Source organism: Pteropus vampyrus, unplaced genomic scaffold, assembly GCF_000151845.1.
Source record: "Pteropus vampyrus isolate Shadow unplaced genomic scaffold, Pvam_2.0 Scaffold71, whole genome shotgun sequence".
Lineage (NCBI taxonomy): Eukaryota > Metazoa > Chordata > Mammalia > Chiroptera > Pteropodidae > Pteropus > Pteropus vampyrus.
The window spans coordinates 6,093,574-6,119,891 of NW_011888852.1; the positions used below are offsets into that span (position 1 = coordinate 6,093,574).

Here is a 26,318-nt window from a genome sequence, read left to right on the forward strand (position 1 = left end):
TATGTTTTATTTTATGCAATTTATTGTTTCAGATTTTCCGTTAAGGTCTTTGATTTGTTTTGAGTTAATTTTGATGTATGGTGACGTATAGCTGTCTAGTTTTATTCTTTTGCATGTGGCTTTTCAATTTTCCCAGCACCATTTAATCAAGAGGCTTTCTTTTCTTCATTGTATGGTTTTGGCTCCTTTGTCAATAATTATTTGTCCATATATATTGGGGTTTATTTCTAGGCTCTCAATAGATGCAGAAAAAGCATCTGACAAAATACAGCTCCATTTATGATTAAAACATATGAGTACAGAAGGGAAGTACTTCAACATAATAAAGGCCATATACGACAAACCCTCAGCTAATACCATGCTTAATGATGGAAAACTAAAAGCTTCTGTCTAAGATCAGGAACTAGACAGAACTGTCCACTATCACCACTATTGTTCAATATAATATTAAAAGTCCTAGCTAGAGCAATTGTGCAAGAGAAAGAATAAAAGGCATCCAAATAGGGAATGAGGCTGTCAAATTGCCAGTTTTTGCAGATTATATGATTCTCTATATAGAAAACCCTAAAGACTCCATCAAAAACTATTAAAAATAATACAGTAAAGTTTCAAATATAAAATCAATGTACAAAAATCCATAGTGTTCCTATATGTTAACAATGAATTTTCAGAAAAAGAAATGAAAAAAAAATTCCTTTTGTAATTGCAAAAATAGAATAAAATGCTTAGGAACAAACTTACTGAAGCATGACCTATACACTAAAAACTATAAGACATTATTAAAAGAAACTGAAGAAGACATAAAGAAATGGAAAGATTTTTCATATTTACAGATTGCCAAAATCAAGAGTTAAAATGGCCATATTACCAAAAGCAATAGTCAAATTTAATGAAATTCCCATCAAAATCCCAATGGCAGTTTTAAAGAAATAGATAAAAAATCATTACCTTTGTGTGGAATTACAGAAGACCCCAAATAGCCAAAGCAATCTTGAGAGAAAAGAATAAGCCCTAAGGTATCACATTGCCTGACTTCAAATTATACTACAAAGTGACAGTAATCAAAATAGCATGGTATTGTCAGAAAAACAGACACACGGACAAATGGAACAGAATTGACAGCCCTGAAATGAAGGGTACAAACCTGTTGATGAATAAGTACTGGAGATTTAATGCACGGCATAGTGATTATAGTCAAGAATATTGTATTATATACTTCAAAATTGTTAAGAAACTATATCTTCAATATTTTCACCATAAAAAAAAATTATGTGTTGTGGTAGAGATGTTAGCTAACGCTACTGTGGTAATCATAGTGTAATATATAAATGTATCAAATACACACATTGTTCAACTTAACCTTACACAATGTTATATGTCAATTATAACGCAATTAAAAAAGAATAAATCGTGTGATAAAGAGCTTAGATTCTTTAATAGAGCTAATAGAAAAGCTCTTTGCCTAAGTTGTTACATTTCTAATTTTTATATCCTTATTTTGTAGATTCTTTACTTTTTCTAATGATTCTTTCAGAGGAAGTGTAAAAAATATGTTAGTTTCTAGAAAATATCTTATTTGGATGAAAAAAATTACCAAAGGCTTACTTTGTAGTAAAGTCTCTGAGTCTTTGTAAAACACGATTGAATCATTGACTTATGTAAGTACTATTAAAAACAATAACAACAACAAAAAACCCTTTCCATAATGATCTTACAAAACCCAAACTACCAGCAGAAGTTCTTAAGAGAAGTAATTTGTCTTAAGGGAGCAAAGATACAGAGTGTTCAAGATGGATTATTTGTTGACCCAATTCATATTTGAACATGACCCCATTGAAAGACTAAGGTAACAAAAGGTCAAGACGTGTTTTTTTTTAATTTATTGGGTTGACATTGGTTAATAAAATTATATAGGATTCAAGTGTACAATTCAATAATACATCATATGTATGTTGCATTGTGTGTTCAGTACTCAAAGTCAAATCTCCTTTAATTACCATATATTTGATCCCCTTTACCCTTATCTATCTCCCACCTCCTCCCTTTACCTCTGGTAACTACTAAACTGTCGTCTGTATCTATGAGTTTTTATTTGTCTTGTTCATTTGTTGATTTCAGTTTTATATACCACATAACTAAGATCATGTGGTTCTCAATTTTTTCTGTCTGACTTATTTTGCCACTTCTTTATCCAAATCATCTGTTGAAAGACACTCAGTTCTTTGCATGTCTTGGCTACCTTGAATAATGTAATGAATATTGGGGTGCATATATCTTTATGGAAAAATGTTTTCAAAATTTTGGGGTACATATCCAGTAGAAAGATTGCTGAGTCATATAAACTGTTCTTAAAAGCAACCACAAAAATGCAGGCAGACTTCCATGACTCCAAATTTATGAATAAAGTTCAAGACAATGTGTCCATAAGAAATTTGGAGAAAAAATGAAAAATTAGGCATAGATATATACAACTAGATATAGTTGTATAGCTTGAATGACCTTGGACCCAAAGTTTCACCATCGGATACCATATTCGGTCCTTTCATTTCAAAACTAATGTTACAGCTACCATGACCGGGAATGGATCAATTTTCTAAGCAGGGTATTCTGAGCTTACAACTAAAAAGGCCTATGATTGGGCATTAATTAATAACAATTTTTGGAACTATAAATGCATTTAGAATATTCCTATCAAAGACATTTCTGAAATGTAAACAAATCTCTCAACATGCCTTGGCCACAGCCTTATAAGGAAAACATAGCATGAGATGAACAAATTCAACTAATTACTTGAGGTAAATAGCATTTTTTCATTCTAGTCTATAAAATGAAGATTTGTGAAATTTAAATCATGTTAGAGGTATTGCCACTTTAATTAATTGAAAGTCAAGAGTCTCACCTAATCCGACCTGAGTCTATTTTGGAGAAACCAAATGCTTTAAAAATGTTTTATAAATTAAGATGCAATATAATTTGATCATGATTTGTCCTATATAGCCAAAATTATATTTGAATTGTATATTTAAATAGTACTTTTCTATAATCTTCTTAATGATATTTTGAAATTTATAGATTTTCAATATTGCTAATGGACAGATATAATTAAGACATAAAACTCCCACTGCCATGACACTATAATAATTATTGTATTATGACTAATTTCATCACTGGTAATAGCTATAGATTAAATCATGTACATTTTCATTGTTTCAGAACAGTAATTAAAATTTTGGGTGGCAGGGTTCTCTCCTGTTAATAATAAAAATGCAAGTAGTCATCATAGGACCACTTATACTTTTGTATATATCTTCTATATTGGTTCTTTTTAAAACTCTATTGAACAATGTGACTTTTGCTTGGACGAGCTATATATATGGTATTCACCTACGAGAGAGGTACCAGAACAACCATTGCAACCATCTGGGCATTTCCTTATGACACAGAGTTTTGTCTGTTAGGTGATTTAGCTGTTAATATCTTTACAGTCAGTGAAGATGAGCAGCTTAGAGGGTTTTAAATGAAAAGATTATTTCTTCCACCTTTGCCAAAGAGACAGACAGTGTTTTCTGTGAGGGGTTCCTTATTTATTCTTGTCTCTAGGTCTAGGAGATCAGCTGCCACCTGCAGGTGCACCTGCAAACCTATTTTTATTGTTAGAAATAAGATATTTTGAGCCTCGCAAGGTTTTATGCCTCAAATGTAAAAAGCATATTTTGGCTGGAACTCTATGAGATCTGTTGTTGTTATCTTCTCTCAATGACGCCCTGCTCAGTCTCTACTGATTCCCATAATCCTCTACACTTTGGCTTTCTGTGGTCTTAACCATTTTCTAATTTTAACAAAAATTGAGGTTGTAGTTAACTTTTTTCCCTTACCTTCTTTGTATTTTATCTAGAAAGAGAGGGCAACTATACGCCTATTTTTAAATAAGAAATCCCTACAAAGTACTAAATATTTAGGTAATACTTTAATGTCACTTTCTATAACTGTGCTTATACATCATAATATATTAATACTTTTTACTTACTGGAATACTATTTATCTTCATGTTATGACTACATTTCCCTCATAAATTAAGTACTTTTATATGAATGAATTCTATTAATTTTAATTAACAATAACAGCTTAAGCTTGAACTTTTAAAAATTCAAAATACTCAAATAGGAAGCCTCAATATTCAATTTTTTATTTGGACTTAAATAATATTTGCATAAATTTATAGTTAGCATAAATCAATTATTTTAACAAACATTTTTAAAAAGACACATTTGCCTAAGAGCCATAACGTAGAGAAATATTCTTTTGAAGAAAGGGTTTTAAGTGAATAGGATATGAAATTAACATTGGAAAATGAGCATACCTGAATCTTGGAAATCAGAACTGCATTGCTTAAACAATTGAATTGATTTAAAAATTATATTGCCATTTCCCAGCAGGAAAGAGGAATCTAACATAAAAGAGTTGAGAAATAGCTAATGAAAATGTCAATATATCTCCTGTTTCTACACAAGGTGTTACTTTTTAAAATCCTGTTACTCCTAGAAGACTTAAGTCTTGTACAGTATCATTACTAATACTGTAATATCAGTCCACACTACATAAATATTAGTAAATATTTTTTCTAAAAGATAAAAATATATGTCCTACATATCCATCCAATTTTCAAAGACTCTGAGTACAACACTGAGAAGACATTTAATTTTGTTAGTTATCTATACTTCCAAATTCTTGTTTCTTATTCTAAATTATGTGTTGTTTTTAAATACTTTCAGTCAAATATACTCTAAATTGGTTTTGACTCTTTTATATGTTTTAATTTAAGGAAGTTTGCTACTTAATATATTAAAAAATCAAAACTTTGCTCATTGAGTTTATGTTTAAATATAAACGATGTTACTAATAGGGGATCAAAAATGATCAAGCTATTTTAAGAAAATTATTTCCCACAAACTCAACAGCAATCACTATCACATTGAAATAAATTAATTTCCATGTCAATTCTTAATTAAATTTTAAGACATGCAAGAAAGTGTTCTGATAATATTTCTTGTGTTATATCTATATCTATCTATATCTATATCTATATCTATCTATATCTATATTTTGCCTCTGAACCCTCTCTTTGACATAGTTTCCATTATGTATCTTTAGATTAGTACAAAGTGACTGAGGATATGCTTTTTTTCTCTGCCATATCTGAAGAAAAAACAGAGCATATCTGGATCAGTCCTGGATAAATCGTACTCTCTGATTTTGTTCTTGCAAATCTGTATGTTGATTGCTGCTGGAAGAAAAGTAAAACAAAAAATAAATAAATGGGAATCTTTAGCACTATAAAATTTATATTCTAATGTCAGTTATCTTTCAAAGTTGTTAGTCATTACTTTTACTTGTTTTGGTCAGATGACTTTTCAATTCCCTTTGGTGGCTCTTACAAGCATTTAATTTTCACTCATGCCTCCTGAAAATTACCACTCCTTCTCTCTTAGGAAGTAATTGCACCTTCTATTTCACTGTAAAATATGGTCTATGACTGTCCCATGTCCTTTATCCATACTCATCTCTCTCTTTAGTGTTAGAGGCTTCAGTGTGTTTATTTGTTAAAGTCAAAATGCTTCACCTGCGCTCCTGTCTAAAATTTTGTTATATTAGTTAACCTTTCTTGCTCTAGCATCTTTGTGATGGTGTGCAAACATCATGGGTTTCCTATTCTTGCATACCTTGTCTTATCTCTTTCCTCTACCTTTTGTTAGTTACTGATAACATCCAAGATACTGGCAGGAGTTGTACAGAAAGGAAGATAGTATGCAGCCAGTGGCTGCAGCAGAATTCTCTGAAAAATTTGACATGACAGTGACAAGGAACAATAAAAGGTATAGATGGATAACTAAATTAAAAAAAAAAAAAAGACAACCTAAACGTTTGTAGTATAGTTACTCTCAAACTTATTTTTTGAATCAACACACAAAATGTATGACATTCATATATGCAGCCTATTTCTATGCACAATTCCCAAGACACTGATAAATATATCATGATATATTATAAAATTAAATATAAATTTAATATTATTAGGATAAATATAAATGTTCTAATGTTTGATTACATCTTTTCAAACACTGCTACTTCATATTTAATAATGAATTATTTGCACCAAACTCCATTTTGCTGACATAGGAATGCTACAACATTGATATAAAGAACCACTAGTCTAGATTATAGTTCTCAGTGTGTGACCAGCATCATTAACATTACCTGGAAACTCGTTAGAGGTGCAAATTTTCATGTGCTACCTCATATCCACTAAACCAGAAACTCTGGGGCATAACCCAGAAATCTGATGTCCTCTAAAGTTTGATCTAGATGCTAGACCAATATTTTAAAGAATACACTGAATTGTAAAGTCACAGGTGTCAGAGTTAAAGTCGAGCCTAGGATATCTTTTTCCTAAGTAGTCCTGGGTTACACCATCTAGATAAATACTGTCTTGCACTTAGTAATTATTCAAATACAGGTCAGTTCAATGAAAGAAATAAGCTTTTGTTACCTCTTTTGTTCTTGTAACTAAAAATTAGGATTTTTTATCTATTTGAAGAGAAAATAGCAAAATTATTCCGTTGTACTCAGTTTACCTTTTTTTTTTTTGCCCTGATACAATCAGTATATAGACAATAGACATCTACTTCTCTGTGCTTTATTCTTATATGGAGAGAAACATTGAGGAGGAGTTAAAAATATACATACCAAGATTCATATTCTAGACTTGCACATACTTGCCATAAGGCCTTGAGACTTAGTGCCTTCATTCATGATTATAATTATCAAAAATACTTCCCATTTACAGAAGAAGGAAAAGACACATAAATTTAATGAATAATCTATCTAAAATGACACAGTAATGACAGAGGTGAATTGGAAATCCTAGTAAGTTTCTGAAGCTACTATCTGTTAAAATCTTAACAGAGCTTACCTCATACAGCTAGTGTGAGAATTAAATAGGGTAATATGCAGAAAGTCAATGTATTAAGCACATACATTCTCAATAACCACTAGTAGTGTCGGTATTATAGTAATTACTAGTAGGCCAGTACCAAGAAGGATTCGCAGGGATTTCCACCAACAGGATGCCTTGGTACTCTAAAGCTCTGCCCACTCCATCCTGGAGCTATCATGTGCTCCCTTTTCCTTTCCTCTCCTGGTTCAGAGAAATACTTGCTCTACTGAAAAACAGGTGAGAAGGATTATAGCAGAAGCCATGAGTTTCTGACCTCCAAATTGTACTTTGATAGCCTCTCTCTCTTTTAAATAATGTGATTAGGATCCAGGGCATTATTTGTTTTTTCAATGCACATTCAGGGTTAACCTACATCTCTAACCATTGGGGAGAGAAGAACATGATTTCAATGAAAAAGTTACATTTGACATAGAAACAATCTGTGAGCTATAATTCACTTTTCATAATTAAATTTTGGTAATAAATTATTAGCTATGATCCTGTCACTTAGTGAGGGATTGTTATGTTCCTAGCACTGTGATATATTATTTTACATATTTTACCAACTATCCTATTCTTTAGATATTTTTAGTCTCAGTTTATAGATGAGAAACTTGAGAATTAGAGATATTAAGTAATTTATATCAGGTTATCCAGTTAGTGAATGTGAGGGTCAAGATTCAAACTAGTGTATACGAAACATCAAATATGAGGCTTTAAATCAGTTTCTCTCAAATGACTGAAGTGGTTTAGGACAATTCAAATGACGGGCATTGTGAAAGTGTGTGATCGTGCTATCATTTTTCTCAAATGCTGTTAACCATAATATTCCATCAACCAGAATATTCCATCCTCCTAGAGTAATTTACTGTAAAAACAATCACATTTCAGTCTGAAATATGATCTTTTTATTAGTCAGATCATCAATAATTAATTTTCAGACAAATTTTACCTTAAACAGAATTTTTGCAAGCAGAAAATAATATGTATTTTCTTGCATTTTGATGTTTTTGTTTTATTCTCCAACTCTGTTGACAGGTTATGTCAGTGAAAATGCTGGGAAAATAAATCAAAACAACAAAATGGAGGTTGATTTCAGGAAAAAAAAAAATCCACATAAATTATTTAATTCTACTTTTCCATTGTTACTGTTGTCAGGTATCTGCTACTACAGAAAAAATATATATTTCTAGCTGTTTCAGAAAATGGGACTTTGTCTAAAAGGCAATGCTTCAAATGTAGATGATTAATAAAAATTAGAAATTTTAATGCAAATATTGTTTAAAGATATGAGAAGTACATGTTTAAAATATGTAGAATTTTTTTTAAATATTAAAAATAGAACTACCATATGATCCAGCAATCCTACTTCTGCATATATAGTTAAAGGAAATGAAAAGAGGATCTCAAAGAGATATCTACACTCCCATGTTTATGGCAGCATTATTCACAACAGCCCAGGTGTAGAAATCACCTAACTGTCTGTTAATGAATGAATAGATAAAGATGATACAAACACACACAGACACACAAATGAAACATTATTAAAAATGAGAAAGAAGGAAATCCTGTCAATTGAGATAACATGGATGGACCTTGAGGCCATTATGCTAAGTGAAATAAACCCAACAGAAAAAGACAAACAGAAATTCTATATGGTCTCACTTATATTTGGAATCTAAAAAAGTCAAACTCATAGAAATAGAGTATATAAAGGGGGTTGCCAAAGGCTGGGGCGTGGGGTGGAAAAACTGGGAGAGGTTGGTAAAAGGTTACAAACTTTCAGCTAGAAGATGTATAAGGTCTGAGGATATAATGTATGACATGGTGACTACAGCTGATAAAACTGTATTGTATAATTGAAATTTGCAAAGAATATAGAACATAAATGTTCTCATCAAAAAAGATACATATATAAGGTGCTGGATATGTTAACTAGATGTGGTAACCTTTTCACAATGAGTATATATATCAAATCACTACAGTGTACATTTTAAATATCTTGCAATTTTATTTTTCAATTATACTTCAATAAAGTGGAAAAAATATTTAGACAGTTGCAATATTATACTCCCCTCCCTACCCACCCCCCACATCCCATCATCTGGGGAGAAACAGATCCAGTTAGAAGATAACTGAAACTTTAGCGAAGTCTTTATCCAAGAAAGCCTTCGAGCAGACCAGGGAGGTCTGTGAGAAGGCGCTCTTGGTCATTAGTACTAAGAAAAGTGGCATGATGGCTTTCTGGCAAATCTATATGGTGCATGGAAAAGAAAGCACTCAAGCCAGAAAGAATTAAGGGCTAAAGTATTTGCTTTTTACAGGTAAGGAGTAAAAATGAGATGGTCAGGTTTGAGAGACCTCAAATATCTGTTCTTTCCTCAAGGAGTGTCCTAGGTGTCCAGAATTCCCTAAAATCCTCCAGATAGCATACCACAACGTTGGGGGAAGCCTGATTACCTCCCTCCAGATGTACCAGGAAGTTGGCTGAAGTCCCATTTCAGCCCATTGCAAAGGCCTGGTTTCCACAATTAGATAAAATCTATAGGTTTCCTGGGTAGGAGACTGGGCATGCAGCTATGGTGCCCAGATTCTTGATAGAAAGGTAGTTCAGGATGGGGTGAAGTGTGACCCTGGATCTTTATGCCTTCCAGCTTGTCCTTGTTGTTGTTGCAACTGATATGAAAATGGTATTTCATCTACATCATAGAATTCTACTGAGAAAAAAATGAATAAACTATTTATACATATAACAACTTAGATGAATCTTGGGGTTGGTGGCCAAGATATTCCACTGAAAGGGAATTCTGGCTTTAGGATGGGCTCTTCTGAAGCTCAGAGATGGTATACATGCTACTGACCATGAGATGAACTCCTTTCCATGGTAGCAGATGGAGTGTTAAGAACCATGGTCACAACCATGACATCAAATTTTGGACAGATATATAGGTTAAAAATTTCAGTTCAAAAGATAAACATGGATCTCCTTTCTGGGACATGACCAACCAGCACTGAGTCTAGAATACAATCGAACTTCTCACTATCTTTTGAGCAAACCTAAATGATACTTCACCTAGGCCATCTGCAAGGCCTCGCTGTACTCAAAACCAATATTAAACTCAAAATGAAAAAAATTGGGTTCACAATAGGGTCCATGTTCTTATGAGACTCTAATGCAGCAGTCCCCAAACTTTTTGGCACCAGGGACAAATGCTCCTATGAGAATCTCATGCCTGATTATCTGAGGTAGAGCTGAGGTGGTGAGGCTGTGGAAAAAATTTAGATTCTCCAGTCCAGGGAAGTTTAGCACTGATAACCTAACTCTCACTTTGTCAGGCTGGAGCTAAAACCATCCTGTGTAGGGATTGAATCATGGCCAAGTCTGTATGGTGAAGATAGCATTCTCCTTATCCACCTTTGCATCTATTAAAACTAAAGCAAGGAACTTGTCAGCTTATGATCCCTCCTTTTTTTTTAATTTTTTACACCTACAGTACCTGGTCTATCTAGGTGGTCTCCCATCCAACCAGCTAAGCTAAGCCCGACCCTGCTTAGCTTCCGAGATCAGATGGGATTGGCCTTGTTCAGGGTGGCATGGCCGTAGACAGCATATATATTTTTAAAAAGACAAATAATGCATATATCAAGGTAAACAAGATTTGATTTGGATCACATGAAAACAACTAGTAGTTACATTAACCACATGCTGCAATGATAGAGATGGTAAAATCAGAGTTGGTGTTTCAAAAGCAGGTTTGGATGATGTTATACGATCTGGTGCAATATAGTGTTAGGCACATTTGCAGAGAAACTTTAAGGAAATCTATTCTATCAAGTCTTAGGCAATTTTAGCAATAACAGTTATAAGTATAACAAACAGCAGTGAGTGATAGCACTTTCCCTTCCTTTTATAATGGACTTCGAATGGGAGAAATGAAGATTACTCAGAAAACCACAGTCCTAAAAAAAAGTCTCACCTCAATGACAGAGGTCAAATTGCTACTGAATTATATTGCCTCTATTTTCTGTTCAGTTAATAGTGTATTTACTATTCAATAAAAAAGAGCTATTAGTCGGAACTTAATTACAATTGATTTGTGCCACATTAATATAATTTTATTTAGAGTTTATTATTTTATACAAAATAGCTTTAAAGTGGTTGTTTCATTTCCAATATCAAAGACTTCATAATTTTGCAAGAATAATGTTACTACTGTGCTAATAAAAATTCATGTTAAAAGTTCCAAAATTCTTTCACAGTTGCTATATGCATCTCTCTATGGGTATAGCTGTATAGCTATATACCTATACTGTACCATAACAGAACATTTTTAAAAAAAACATTTTGACTAAATTTTTAAGCATTAAAGTCAAATATATAAGAAGGACTTAAGTTTCTGACTGTGATGAAATGGCATATAGGGCAGCAGTTCCCAGCTTTTTGGCACCAGAGACTGGTTTCATGGAAGACAATTTTTCATGGACTTGGGTTGGGGGGATAGTTTCAGAATGATTCAAGTATATTATATTTACTGTGACTTTATTTTTATTATTATTACATATGACTCACTATAATGAAGAATCAGATGCCACCAGATGTAGCTGTACAATTGAAGTACAGAAACTCACTTGCCCCTATAAAGCCTGCCACCAGATGCAGTTTATCATTGCCGTTCACTGATAGGGTTTTGATATGAGTCTGCAAGCAACTGATTTATTATGGTCACTGTGCAGTCAAACCTCTCTGCTATGGTCCGTGCTCTTATGAGAATCAAATGCAGCAGTCCCCAACCTTTTTTGCATCAAGGACCGGTGCTCCTATGAAAATCTAATGCCTGATGACCTGAGGTGGAGCTGAGGCGGTGATGCTAGCACTGGGGAGTGGCTGCAAATACAGATGAAGCTTCACTTGCTTGCCCCCACCATTCACCTCCTATTGTGTGGCCCACAGACCACTATTCTTCTGTGGCCGGCAGGTTGGAAACTCCTGACCTGATATAAAGGACTAAAATTCATTCTGGTAAAGCCTAGAAAAGCTCGGTAAATATAAACAAACAACCCAATAAACAAACCTCTTTCTAAAGAAGAGTTGCAGAGTTAATTAGGACTTAGGGAGCCGAGAGCTCAGAGAGAAACTACAGAGAGATGGATTGATCTTCTACAAACCATGTTTCCTCTCAAAGCATTTGCTGGGGCAACAAGAACGTCAGATTTCCATGTCCAGTAAGAAGGAAGACAGATGGAAGTGAGTGTCACATTCAGCACTTCTTCTCTTGAGGCATTCATTAAAAATTAAGCTTTGCAGGAAAATAAGTAAGACACTTATCAGAAAACTTCTGAAAATTAGAGCACGAAATCTCACAAAATGTTGAGACAAAATTCATTATTCAGGAACCTGCAAGGAGAAGTAGTCTTGTTAAATGGCCACAGTTCTCAGACTCTGGAGACCTATAACATATTAATGGAGTCAACCAGGGATTCATAGAGCCATGAAAAGTCTGAAAATTAGCAGCTAAGCAGCTCAATTTGTGATTGGATTAAGATGTCTACTCCATACTATCTGTCAGCCAGAGGATAGGGTATATCCTCTTTGAGAGAGGATGGCAAAGCTTCTACAATTTTTGATACACATTTTTCACCTTTAAATAAAACCTATGTAGCTTTCCAAGAAAATATTAAGAAAACCAGACCAAAACATAATCCTGTTATTGAAGGTATCAGCTTCAGGCTTTAAAGAAAATATTCAAGAATCTTCAGAAATTAGACAAAATAGAATACTTTATGAAGGATCTAAAAATATATAAAATTAATAAAATTAAAATGCTTGATGTGAAAAATTCAATAATTGAAATTAATAATAAATAAGTTTAACAACATTTAAGACATGATCCAAAAAGAGAGAGAATTCATGAATGGGAAGATGAGGCTATAAAAAGTATCCAGATTATAGCACAGAGAGCAGAAATAAATGGAAAAAACATTAAAAGAAGAATTAAAGGGATAATAGAAATACGGCACAGAGTAAAAAGGTAAAAACATGTGTAATTGTTGGCCTTAAGGGGTAAAGAAAAAAAATCCAAAACTATATCTGAAGAAATGAAGACCAAGACTTTTCTAAAATTAATGAAAGATATCAAGACATATAAGAAATGTTCCAAATGTCAAGCAGTGGAAATCCAAATAAATCACCTAGGCACATTATTAAAAATCTCCTGAAAAAAAAATACTAAAAGAAAACATAAAAGCAACCAAAAAATAAAGAACACATTGCTCTCAATGGAGTAACAATCAGATGGAAGCTGACTTCTCAACAGAAATGATAAAGTCTAATGTCAATTGAATGACATATTCACTGAAATAATGTCCAACCTAGAATATTCCACCCAATGAAAATAACTTTAAAAATGAGCTGAAAATAAAGACATTTTTGATTGAACAAAAACTTAGAAAATTCATCGCCACTGACAAAATTCACTGACACTAAACATAGTAAAGAGAACCCTTACTTCTCCACAGAAACATGGTTTTGCTAGAAGGAATAGAATAGAGCATCTAAAAGCAGCAGTTATGATATCTGCAATTTAAATTTTTAAAAAACTAAAATAGAAAATAGAACAGATATATAATTGTTCTTGAAAAATATGGACGTAGTTCCATAGTGTAGTGGTTAGCATGTCTGCTTTACATGCAGAAGGTCCTGGGTTCACTCCCCAGTGGAGCCACAGTCCATGGTCTACAGCCATGCCACTGTGAACAAGCCCAATGTCTGATCTCAGAAGCTAAGCAGGGTCAGACCTAGTTAGTACTTGAATGGGAGACCACCTAGGAAGACCAGGTGCTGTAGGCATAAATAATAAAAATAAAAATATATAAAAAAATTAAATCTATCTAGTTCAGTCCACTCCCCCTGCCCCCCAAAATGTATGTGCCAGCATGTGTAAAATTTATTTTTTTAAAGATGAATATAGTACCCCTCGAATTTAATTCAATCTATTCTAGGATAAGAAATAAAGACAAAAATAGCTCATCAGATGTTAGATAAATATTTTTTATGGTTATTTATTTCAACTAATCAGCAAACACTTTCAAAGTGCTATTAAAATTTTAGGGAAAATAAATTTAAAATATGAGTTGAATGAATTAAAATGTTAAACTTTAAAAAAGTAAATAGCTATGATTAGTAAATTAGTAATATAGCTTAAGTATTATGCTGTCTTGGATAAGACATTTGAAAATATTCATATATGTAGTGAATAATTTTAATATTTATCCTTATGATTATAGTGTGTTCATTTTAGTATAAAACACAAAAATGGCCAGAAATGGCTGGATTTTTTTTCCTTGTAATGAAGCAGAGAGTACAAGTCATCATTTTTCTTGAACAGAATATTAAATTCACTGTGCCCTTCCTTGTACACCAAGGAAAAATGTAACGATATGAAATTTCCTTTCTTAAAATCCTTTCCTTAATCCCTCTTAGCTTATTTTTTTTTTTTTTTCTTAAATACATTAGAAAAAGAAAAGAAAGTTTCCTGATTAAATGGTGCTGGGAAAATTGAAAGGCCACATGCAAAAAAATAAAACTAGACTGCTATCTGTCACCACACACCAAAATTAACTCAAAACAAATCAAAGACCTTAACGGAAGATCTGAAACAATAAATTGCATAGAAGAAAACACAGGTACTAACTCGTGGACCTTGGATTTAGTTTTATGAATTTAACTTCAAAGGCTAGGGAATTAAAGCAAAAATAAATGAATGAGACTATATCGAACTAAAAAACTTCTGCACAGCAAAAAAAAAAAAAAACCATAGACAAGACAAAGAGGCAACCAACTGAATGGGAGAAGATATTTGCAAACAACGCCTCCAACAAGGGGCTAATATCCAAAATATATAAAGAACTCATACAACTCAACATTAAAAAAGATCCAGTTAAAAAATGGGCAGAGGACCTGAACGGACACCTGTCCCAAGAAGACATACAAATGGCCAACAGACATAAAAAGTACTCAACTTCACTAGCTAATTGGGAAAGGCAAATCAAAACCACAATGAGATAACACCTCATACCAGTTAGGATGGCTATCATCAACAGGACAAGTAATAACAAGTGTTGAAGAGGTTGTGGGGGAAAAGGAACCCTCATACACTGCTGGTGGGAATGCAAGTCGGTATAGCCACTATGGAAAACAGTATGGAAGTTCCTCAAAAAATTAAGAATAGAATTACCATATGACCCAATAACCTCTCTTCTGATTCTTTACCCATTCAAAAATTGAAAACATTTATTCATAAAGACATATGCACCCCAATGTCCATTGCAGCATTATTCACATGGAAACAATGGAAGTGCCCTGTGATATATGATTGGATGAAGAAAATGTGGTACCTATGTACAATGGAATATCATTCAGTCATAAGAAAAGATGAAATACTACCACTTGCAACAACACGGGTGGATCTTGAGATTATCATGCTAAGCAAAATAAATCAGATAGAAAAAGTTGAGCACCATTTAATTTCAATCATATGTGGGATACAAAACTGAAAACGACAAACAAACATGACAAACAAACAAAAACTCAGGGACATAGACAGCAGTTTAGCGGTTACCAGAGATAATAGGGGCTGGGAGGTGAGTAGATAAGGGTAAAGAGGGTCTAATATAAGGTAACAAAAGGAAATTTAACTTTGGGTGGTGAACACACAATTCAATCAATATACATATGATGTATTATTGAATTGTACACTTGAAACCTGTATAATTTTATTTCACAATGTCATCCCAATAAATTTAATTAGAAAAATATAAAGATAAATTAATACATGTAAAATACTTAGGACACTACCTTGGACTTGATAAGAAGTCAATAAATTTTATTTGTGTTGCAAAAAAACACAAATCTATCTCTAATCTAAAGAAATAAACTAGTAATGGTATTTCATCAGAAGTTTTAATTTTATAGAAGTTACAATTAAATTTCACCTTGAACACGGAATCTTACCACAATTTTATAAATGTTCAGAATAAATGTTCATCATCCTTGCAATATACATGTGGAAATGTCCTGGTGTGGTTGAAGAAGCAGGAAATGTGGATTTATAAGTGGCAACTCCCCTGTCATAGCCTCCAGTCCATGAGGGAGGAGCCATAAACCCAGGACCAAATAGACAATGAAGGGTTTCTATCTGTAAGTAGAGTACTGATGGAGTGCCTACTGTCGAATGTTGTATTGGAAATGAACTACAGGGCATATGAAACCCTTTGAGCAGTCACTGTGTTAAGTATACTTCTATATCCATTTCATTATAATTAAAATGATCAAAATAAATCCTGACAGACCCTGAAACACTTCTAAAAGCTAATTAATACCTATGCATTTTATGAGTTGAGATTCTCTTTAATCACGTTAATTTTGATACACAATTCTTGTATATTTTATTGATGAGATTTTCTTTTGAATCTTAAGACAGACAGCATTATAATAATGAAGGTCATCTTTTAAATAACATTCTTTAAATAAACTGAAATGAATTAAGATTATGTGTTTCAAATAGATCCAGGTTATTCAACAATGAATCATTTCAAATACTCACTTTCTTTATATCTTCTCAATCAAGTTGTCTCCTGCTCCTATTTTTACTTTGTAGATCTTTAGGTTTTAAAAAAATCACAGGCTAAAATATTATATTATAAAAAAATCTCTTTTGCATTTTGAGTTGCCAAAAATTATTACCATTAACTATTATTCTAAAAAGATGAATTTTCAATATTTAATTGCATTCAATATTTTAATAACAGTCATGTAGTAACTAGTAAGAATGTATTTATAGTAGAAAGTTATGCTTCAAGTTCTGGTTTTAATGGTTCACTGTGAAGTACGACAGAATACAAAATGATTTTTATTCTTCAAGTTAAAGTTGTTGATATTTTATATGTTACAAAAATTCTTTATTATAATTACTTTTATAATAAAACACTTTTTTCATTACAGCTTCTTTTATTCATAAAAGGGCAAAATCATTTGCTGGTTCACTTTGTTTCAAGAACGTGTTAGAATGCTAAATACAAATATGAAGTTCAGCTCTCTAATTTTTCATATTACAAATCAAAATGTTAAGCTTAAGCTGTGAGATTTAAATGAAGCAAATAATCAAATAAGTCTTCCCCTCCTACCAACATTTTCTTCTAATGCAGCACTTGCAGAAGGACATATTTTTAGGAACAAAGCTATTCAAAATCCAATAAAATAACAATAACTCTAAAATGTTCTTTAGAAATATTCCTTTTACTTTAATTGTAGAGGATCTCAGAGGCTTAGAGGTAGGCACCATGATTATTTCATATAATGACTCAGAAAGCGAAAATTCTGGCTAAGATTGAGTAGGCCTAGAAATGTAAATACCCAAAAAAGAAATTTAAAAAAGATTAATATAGCTAGTCCAATCCTTTATTTTGGTCCCAATATTTAAGACCATGAGAAAGATGGTCTGTTTCAAGATCTTCAATACATTCTCAGGTGCAGACAGAAGAGCTTACTAGAAAACATGAACAGTGGATACTGAGAACTCCTAAATCATTCCAGAATGGATTCGCCCTTCTGAGACTATCCCAAGTCAAGTTTTTTTATTTTAAATGTCTCAAGGCAAAGGTACAGGGGTGAATATGCAAGTCCTTACCTCTCTGCTCTAAAACTGGCTACTTCTCTTTGGTTGACTTCATTGGTTCCAAGGAGGATTGGGCAAAATGTGAATGTATCACCACAAATCCAAAGAGTCTTTGGAAAACAACTTATGTTCTAAAATCTTTGGATGGCGATATTGTAATAAATATATAAAAGGAAAGCACTATCTTTAATAGTATCAATAATGTTTAAATTTTACAGTTGGAAAACCTAGGTTCTACTCATAGGAAACAGTAATTTGAAGCAAGAAGGATGCATTTAGATTTCTCCCATGATGACCCATTTTTTTTAATTCCAAGTATATACTATATTTATTTTAATATGATTGTGTTATTTTCTTAATGAGTTCTCCTTTACCATGAGAAAAGATCAAGAGAAAATAGAACAGTAAAATGTCTCTAAGATTATGAGATACTAGAACATGGTAATAAGAGGTTTATGAGACTCCTTTGTTTGAAATCCTAAAGAAAAAGAAAATATGTACCTCTCTGTAGTCTCAGCATCTGGAAGAGTAATGTCATGCATTAAATAAGTCTTTAAAAAGAATCCTATATGTGTGTATACATATAATATATTATAAAAATAATTTTAAAAGATTCGAGTCTTACTTATAAACAGCTTTTTGAACTAGATGATCTTCCAAGTCATTTATTACATATCGAATCATTTTACAGTTACAGATATTGGCAAATGACTTCAACTGTCTTTTATGGGCTACTCTACACTCTTTGCTAACAATCTGTATCCTCTTATCTCTGATCATTGATCTGTAGGCATTACCTTAAGAGCTTATCACCTAGAAGCAGTCTTCCACTCTTTATTAATTATTACTTACATAGCAATCTATGTATGTATGTATATGACTTTAGGTGAAAAAAAAATGTGCTTGTCAAACTACAACTACTCAAACTACAACTACCACAGAAGAGCATTCGGTTAATGTTTTCAATGTGATCTTCAGTGTGTGCAGTTTCGCTCCACCTAGCATGAAAAAGATATTTACATAAATGATACCCATGCTGACACAGTGGGAATGATTATATATAAAGCATGACTGATTCCCCATTCTTTATTCAATGTACACTATGCACTATACCCTTCCTCTCATCATGTTTTTTTGGGATTCATATTGGTATATGCCCAGTTACTTGAAAGAATAGCAAGGCAAAATAAAGAGATTGAGCTTAAGAGCAGACCAATCACCCATACATTCATTTATTCCATTCATGCTTTTTATTCAAAAACCATGTATTGATCACTAATACTAATTCTGTGAAAATAAAAATTACAATGCAATGTGCTGTAAACTATGATTCTGGTATGCACATAGTTGTGTTATTTCACTACTATCATTTAGAGGTAACATATATTAAAAATGTAGCACAGTATCTCAAAACTTTTCGTGTACTTTAATTTGTAACAATTCTAATCTCTATATAGCAGAATGAAAAGACTTAAAAAAAAAAAAAACTCATGTCATCCACAATTGGACATCATGTACTGTTAAGTCTTTGACATGAATTCTCAACTTAATTTGCCAAATATAATCATTCCAAAGAAATCTCTGACTTTTTTTAGTTCACTGTAGGTATTCCTGAGAAATATTTGTATCTGTCTTCTTTCAACTCGAACCACACTTCTCATGGTATAATGGAACAGAAACTCTCTGTTAAGAATTCCAATACAGCACCACTTAAATTAGAACACATTAATAATTAGTCATATAAGTCATGTGAAAATGAGTATTATGGAGTATCTAGCTGACTGGAAGTTATGTCCATTGAATAACTGTGAGTTGTTTTTTTAGTAATAATATGGTATTCAATGTATCACATAAATACAATGTCGTTATTATAACTGGCTTCATTATATAAACAAATCCAGCCCCGGATCCAGCCAACTATAGTATTATAACCTGTGAAATTAATTATTCTCAATTACAAAAGCATAATATTTATGAAAATCAAATTCAGTTAAAAACTTACACATTTTTTTGAGCATCCTTTGGGTTTCTTAAAAGTGTTACTGTTTAGTTCAGGAGGTAGAGCCCTACCCAACTGAAGACAGAAAGGAAATTTTAAAGGAGACAGTAATATTGACCTAGGCTTATGCGCTTAGAGAACATTTTGATAGGAAGCAATACAGAGGGAACTTTGCCAAAAAATACAAAGATGAAGAGCTTGCTCATGTGTCATTAATCTATTTATTCAATTATTCATTTAATAATATTCAACAATATCTATTGGATGGTTACCACTTTAGTGTTAATCGTTGTAATGGCATTACATACACTCAAAAAAACTATTCAGTTTCTGTATCAATAGGTCTTTGGACATAAGCACATCAGTTTGAACTGCAGGTATATGTTTAGAAAACATGGCAAATTTCTTAAAATGTGCTATCAGCTGATAGATGTCTTCTAGGATGTATTAATGAGAGCTACCCTCATTAATTATCAAGGGACATTAAAAATAAATAGGCAATTAACATTTCAGATAAAATTAAGACAAAACACTTGTATAGAAATTTTATATGACATTGATAAGATGCAATATAAACCTAACATGTCTTAACATGATTGCTATTTCTATAAAGAAAAATGTTTTATTGACAGCCTACAGATGTTCTGAAGTTTTGAAAGAGAACTTTTATTTAGAAATTATATCTCATGACTATTTAAAGAAAAATTTATAACCTTGAATTTTGTTCATGAAAATAGAATTTTTACTCCCTTCCACATATAGCGTATTTATATTCATGAGTAAAAAAGAAAATAATTTTGATAACAACCTTCTTGAGGTGAGTGGCTTATTTCCTGTGTTTCAAAACTGATAGAGCTTCAGTTAGAGAGTATCGTTTCAAATTCTAGATTCATAATGGGTTTGTTTATGTTCTGATGTTACATTGTTTGAAAAATTAAAGAAATAGCTGTAAGAATCCAATGAATTTATGAATCTTGTTAAAAGTTTACTAATTTTATCTTAGAAACTGTAAGAATTAAATAAAAAGAATATTGGCTTTAGAATCAAGTAGACATGGGTTCAAATCCTGACTCTACTACAAAACAGCTGTGTGATTTTTTAGAAATTCAATCATTTCGTGATGATGATTTATTTAAAAGGTGGTAATACTACTTCGATATTAAATAGATGTGAAGATAAATATGAGAAAAAGTTTTTTTTTTAAGCTCCTAGCATAATGTCTGGCATACATTAAGTACCTATAAATATTGGCCCCTTCCTTTTTTCTTTTCTTTTCTTTTTTTTCCCATGATAGCTCCTGTTTTTCTGTCTTAAGTAAATTTTAATGATTGATGGTATTTGTTCAAGCAAATTGCTTATGGGGACTTTTTCAACATATTTTAAATATAGTAAACTACAAGCAGAATATAATGAATACGTATTTGATTCACATTTCATTGCACTTGCCATTTCTCAAAAAGAATGCAGTGTGCTAGATAAAGTTATCAAGGCATATTTTTAAATTAATGTTTTAATTAACATTTCTAATTTTATGTGTAAAGCTATCCATATGTCTGTCATCTGTTGCCTCTCAAGAAGCCATTATTCTATGACACTGCTATATTTCAAAGGAAACATTTTTTAAAAAGATACAAAACATACACTAATATTAATAGGATATCATCTACAGTTTGATTACAAGAGCAGATCAAGAACCGAAACTATTATCTCTCCTTTATTTCCTATTTAAGTAAAACTGAACTAAGAAGTATCATTGAGATTTAAAAAAAATTTTTTTTAAAAATAGATCAGTTCATTTACCAAGCAGTTCAAGAAACAAAGTAGCTTTAAACTGATAGATTTTCAATTCATGTGCCTTCAGTTTTCAGGTTTATAGAGGAATGGTTTTATTTCCTAAATGTGTTCTCATCAAAAGTTATTTTGGTAGTACTAATGTTTTCAGAGACCAGGTCTATATTTGTGCTGATTAAAAAAATATAGCCTTGATATTATATCCCTGATCAAAATATTCTCAAGTCTCTTAAAATATTCAGCGCTCAGCATACTTGGGAGGATTAGCGCATTAAGGGGAGAAAAGCGTTCTAAAGCAATTTTTTATTACAACTAGATAGAAGTAAATGTCCAATTGAAGTTGGCTTGAATTTACCAGTTTTAATGTTTATTTAGTGTGGGGAGGTAATGGGGCATAAATTAGATGAAGAGACATGTTTTAATTTTGATCTGTCTCCTCAATCTCACTTTTAATGGGTTTTCCATAGATATTAAATAGGTGAATAACACTGACTTCTAGTTAGTCCAGATAGGACAATGTAGACAGTCAAGATGTACATTAGAATCTGATCTTGTATGATGTTTGCTGATGATGATTTTGGAAAAGGAAAATTCAGAGTTTATTATATTTCTCTTCCGTTAGTTTGTTTTTAAAAAATGAAACAGTCACATTTAATAAGAAAATATTTGGTCCACAGTTTTACTGTCCTAGCTACTGTTTAACGTTGCTTGTGTATCTATCCTGATTTACAAAATCCTTCATCTGTTTAGCACTGATATTCACATGAATAAATATCGAACAAATTTGTGCATATCTTTATTTTTGTTACAATATATGCAACAATTAGAAAGGCAGATTAATTCATTTTTCAGCTCCTAAATATAATGTTGATAATCTGAATCACCATCAATTATCCTGGCAATGAAACATGCAGGTGTAAAAACATGACAATATTTTCAACAACTCATTTGTGAAAATATCTTTTAATTCGGTAGGATTAATTAGTAAATCCTAAGGGTTTGACATAAATTGAATCATGTTAATAATAGGGCGTAAGTTAAAAAGTTTAAAATGTGTGTACTAAACAAGAGATTCAGATTTCCCCTAATCAGAAAGAATGAAAGCAATGTTTCTGGTGTTTCCTATTTATGTAAAGTTTGAATTATAAGGTTATTTTACATGGAAAGTTATTTGCTCTCTTACTATTTTAATAATGAAATGGGCATAAAATTAATATAGAACTTTAATTTTCACATAGCTTCCTCTTTGCATTTTGATCTTGACCTTCTGGGAATAGCTTCAACAGAGAAATAAACAATATAAAAAATACAAAATTTTAAAGGTTATAAGTCATGGAAATGTATTCCACTTCTTAAAAATCTTTGAGAACACCATTAAGCAAGTAAATTGAAACTTGTCTTATTTTTCAATAGCTGAGATTTTTAGAAACATTGTCAACGTTTGACACCTTTAACTAAAGAAATAAGTTTCTTGTATTTGTGGAGCTTAGATACTTTATGCTTTGATGAATGCCCGCATTCAAGTTCTTACTTAAGAGGAAGAACTTTTCTACATTTGCAATTACAAATTTTCACACTATGCCTTATATTAAATGTCAATCTATCTGACTTTATATTTATTGACTCAATGAGTATTAAGCACCTCTTATGTCTCTGACCTATTAGTATTTCTCTTTGTGCATCACTTTCTTGGCATAAATCTGTCAGCTCTTCACTCCTCAACCGCAAGTTTAGCAGAGCAGTTGAACTCTGACTAGAGCTCTACTGAAAGGCTCTCCAGCTTTATGGTTTCTTATTCAAAAAATGTAAGAGCATTTTTTTCTTTCTTTCTCACTGTACTAAGATTTACTAATCTAAGACATTTTCATAAAATACTTTGATAAACTCATTTAACATCTACTGATTTGCTGATTTGCATTAAGTGCATTAATTCATATAGTTTTTAAATGTTTGACAAAGTCCTATTAAATTTTTGTTCTAAATCTGAAGTACTAGTCATCCCTATATCCTATCAATTTTTTGCCTTAAATATTTAAGGGGTAGGATGTTTCCTGGTCTATTGTCAAATAAAATTAGGCATTACAAATATTACAAATGTAGGATTGAATAGCAATTATAATACAGTGATGACAATTTCAGTGTTTTAACATATCCACTCTTACTCTCGTTAACTCAAGGTTTCACTTAATAATAATAGTAAAAAACTCTAGCTAACCATTTTTCTTAAAGAATTTGCAATATGTTTTGTGTTATGATTACCATGATAGGAAAGCCAAAAATGATAGGAAACCTAAAACATTTCTCTCTCTTTTTTTTTTTGTTTAGTTTTATAAGTCTGTTCTAAATTTCTTTTTAATAAAACAAGTAAACATTGCTTCTGCCTCCTCTCACTCCTTTGGCTTGGTGCTTACTCAGTCAGCAACCTGCTGCATTTTATAGGTGTGGAAATTTAATTGGGAAAAGTTCCCTAAAAAAAATCGTGTGAACAGGAATACGACATAGTGGATACAACATCATGGATACAGACAAGATAAGTGATCCCTTTTCTCCGTCTTTCTCAAACCCTCCATCCCCTTCCAGCATTCTCTAGTAACTAGTAAGAAAAGGCAGCTGACTTCACAGCTGGAATAAGTTGTGCTGTGAATCCCAGTGATTTACTCAAGAAGTAAACAGGGTCAAGTGGAATTGGTTGCCAAGCAAACTAGGAATCCCTAGCCTGGGTCCAGCGACACGGATAAAAGTGTTTCTGTTTCTTGATAGATAATGAAAATGATGCAGAGTGTAATTGATTGACAGGGTATTGATCACTATCCTTTCTTCATTCCCCCAATTCAGGCATCAGAGAGTCTAGGGTTCACTTATATACGCCCAGCGGCCACCAAGACCTCCATTTTCTCCCAATGCATAAAAGGCTAAAAACAGCCTTCCTCCCCAGCACTGTGGCATGCCTGCAGCTGCTTTGTTTACCATATTAGTCACACCCGGGGCTCACTCCTCGCCCTCTCCCCTGCTTTTAAGCCTGGTGCGGTGGGAAGCTGAGAAGCATCCCCAAAACTCCTGCTCAGCCCAGGTCTACCACAGAAAGCGTCACAAATCCGGTCTCGAGTCTTAAAGAGAAACAATGCAGAGGGAGCTTTTTGAACTCGTAACCCCCCAGGAATGTCCGTCCGCGTCCCCAGAGAGAGCCGGCTTCCCAGGCAGCTTGAGAAACTTAACCGAGATCCCAGAAAGGAGGCGAGGTGAAGCTCCGGTCAAATGGAGCTCTGTCTGAGGCGACACCCTTTTTACCTGCAAAGTTGCAATCTCCTCGCTGAAGAGGGATCGATCCAAGGACTGGCTGAACGGTTGCTATGCCCGCTGAGAGCACGCCTCGCAAATTCCAATGAGATTTCCTTAGTCGCTACAGAGTTTCGAAGCATTCCATGGAAAATGCACGAAGCTGGAGCCCACGCAGATGGCACCGAACTGGGCGGAGAGAGGATGTTCTGAGAGCGATGCCATAGGAGGCGGGGGAGGGGCAGTCCTGGAGGGGGTGGTGAGCGCCAGAGGAGGAGAACTCTCCCATCCCCGCCCCCACGAATCCCTCCAGGTAAAGTTAGCGTTCCCACGGATGACAACAGATGAGTCCGGAGGAGGGAATCCAGCCCTCGGTACCTGATGACTGCCTGGCCCGGGTCCGCACAAACCCAGCTTGGAAGGGACAGTCTCTGAAGATGAGTGTCCAAAGTACGTCTCTGCGTGGCAGTGGCGGGGACCCGCGCACAGGCAGTCCGGGCTGGGCTGCCACGGAATAGCCCCGGGCCTCCTTGGGCCAAGTGCTTGAGGTCAGCCACTTGGGCAAGTGAGCTTACCACAAGCCAGAAGACATCCAGGCAAATTAATGGCCAGACCGCCTCTGTAGTCCTAGATGCAAGCCAGACACATTTCCAGACTTCGGCGGCTCTGCAGGGATGTCCGACTTCAGTTCGTGCCAGGACTCGGCTCCTGAACGCCCTGCTCCCACCCCAGTAAACAAGCACCCAGGCGGCTGGTCGCCCGACTTGAAAAAGTAACCCTTACCTGCACTCAGCAACTCTCAAACCTTCTCTCACTTCCTCTTCTCTGGGCTCGCGTACCCCGTCTCCAGGCCTCAAGGTGTCAGACTTCCCAAGCAAGAGCAGGACTATGCGGCTTGTCACTAGTAATAACAATCGAGACAGTCGCAATGAAGAAACACACTGAAGAAGAAACGCAGTGAAGCACAGCGTTCCACCCCCACCCAGCTCGGCCTTTCCAACAAGCGTAGGAAACCAGTAAGTTTCCCAATATTAAATAAAACCCAAATTGCGCGCAAGCCTAGGAGCGCGAGAATCAATGGCTTCAGGTGGTGTTTGTGTGAATGTGAATGTGTGTTTGGGGGGGGTGGGGGGAAGAGAGAGAGAGAGAGAGAGAGAGAGAGAGAGAGAAAGAGAGAGAGAGAGAGAGAGAATGAGAATTGAGAAAGATGCTCGCAACAGCGTACTGAAATTTCAGGATAAAAGTTAGCTCCTAGGCAATCTCTTTGGTGTTCACACAGTAAAATAAAATTAAAGTGCGGAGATTGGCAAAGTTGGCACTAACTTACTTGATGTAACTGCAACGCGGTGATTCCCAGGTTTTCACTCGCGGAAGCTATGTTGGTCTACACCTCATGACTTGAAAGTATATTTATATAATAGAGAGTGTTGTCAGTGTGGAATCTTAGCTAGCGATTATCCAATTTGAGAACCTTTGGTTTCTACTTGATTTCCTTTATTTTTTGAAAGTCCTGGGGTGCTGTTAGTCACCACTGGCATCTGAGCAAATGCCTGCTCCAACTTCATGCTTGTGCAACAGATGAGTG

General features: G+C 33.7%; 1 protein-coding gene across 3 annotated transcripts in view; it reads right to left on the reverse strand.

Moving 5' to 3' along the window:
• The window catches only part of TRPC4 (transient receptor potential cation channel subfamily C member 4), a 223,809-nt gene extending 198,245 nt beyond the window's left edge, over positions 1-25,564 (reverse strand). For all 3 annotated transcript variants that reach the window (XM_011361850.1, XM_011361852.2, XM_011361854.2), the window contains exon 1: positions 24,746-25,564. The gene's annotated coding sequence lies outside the window, so the exon portion shown is untranslated. The remainder of the gene's footprint in view (positions 1-24,745) is intronic.
• Between the last annotated feature and the right edge of the window lie 754 nt (positions 25,565-26,318).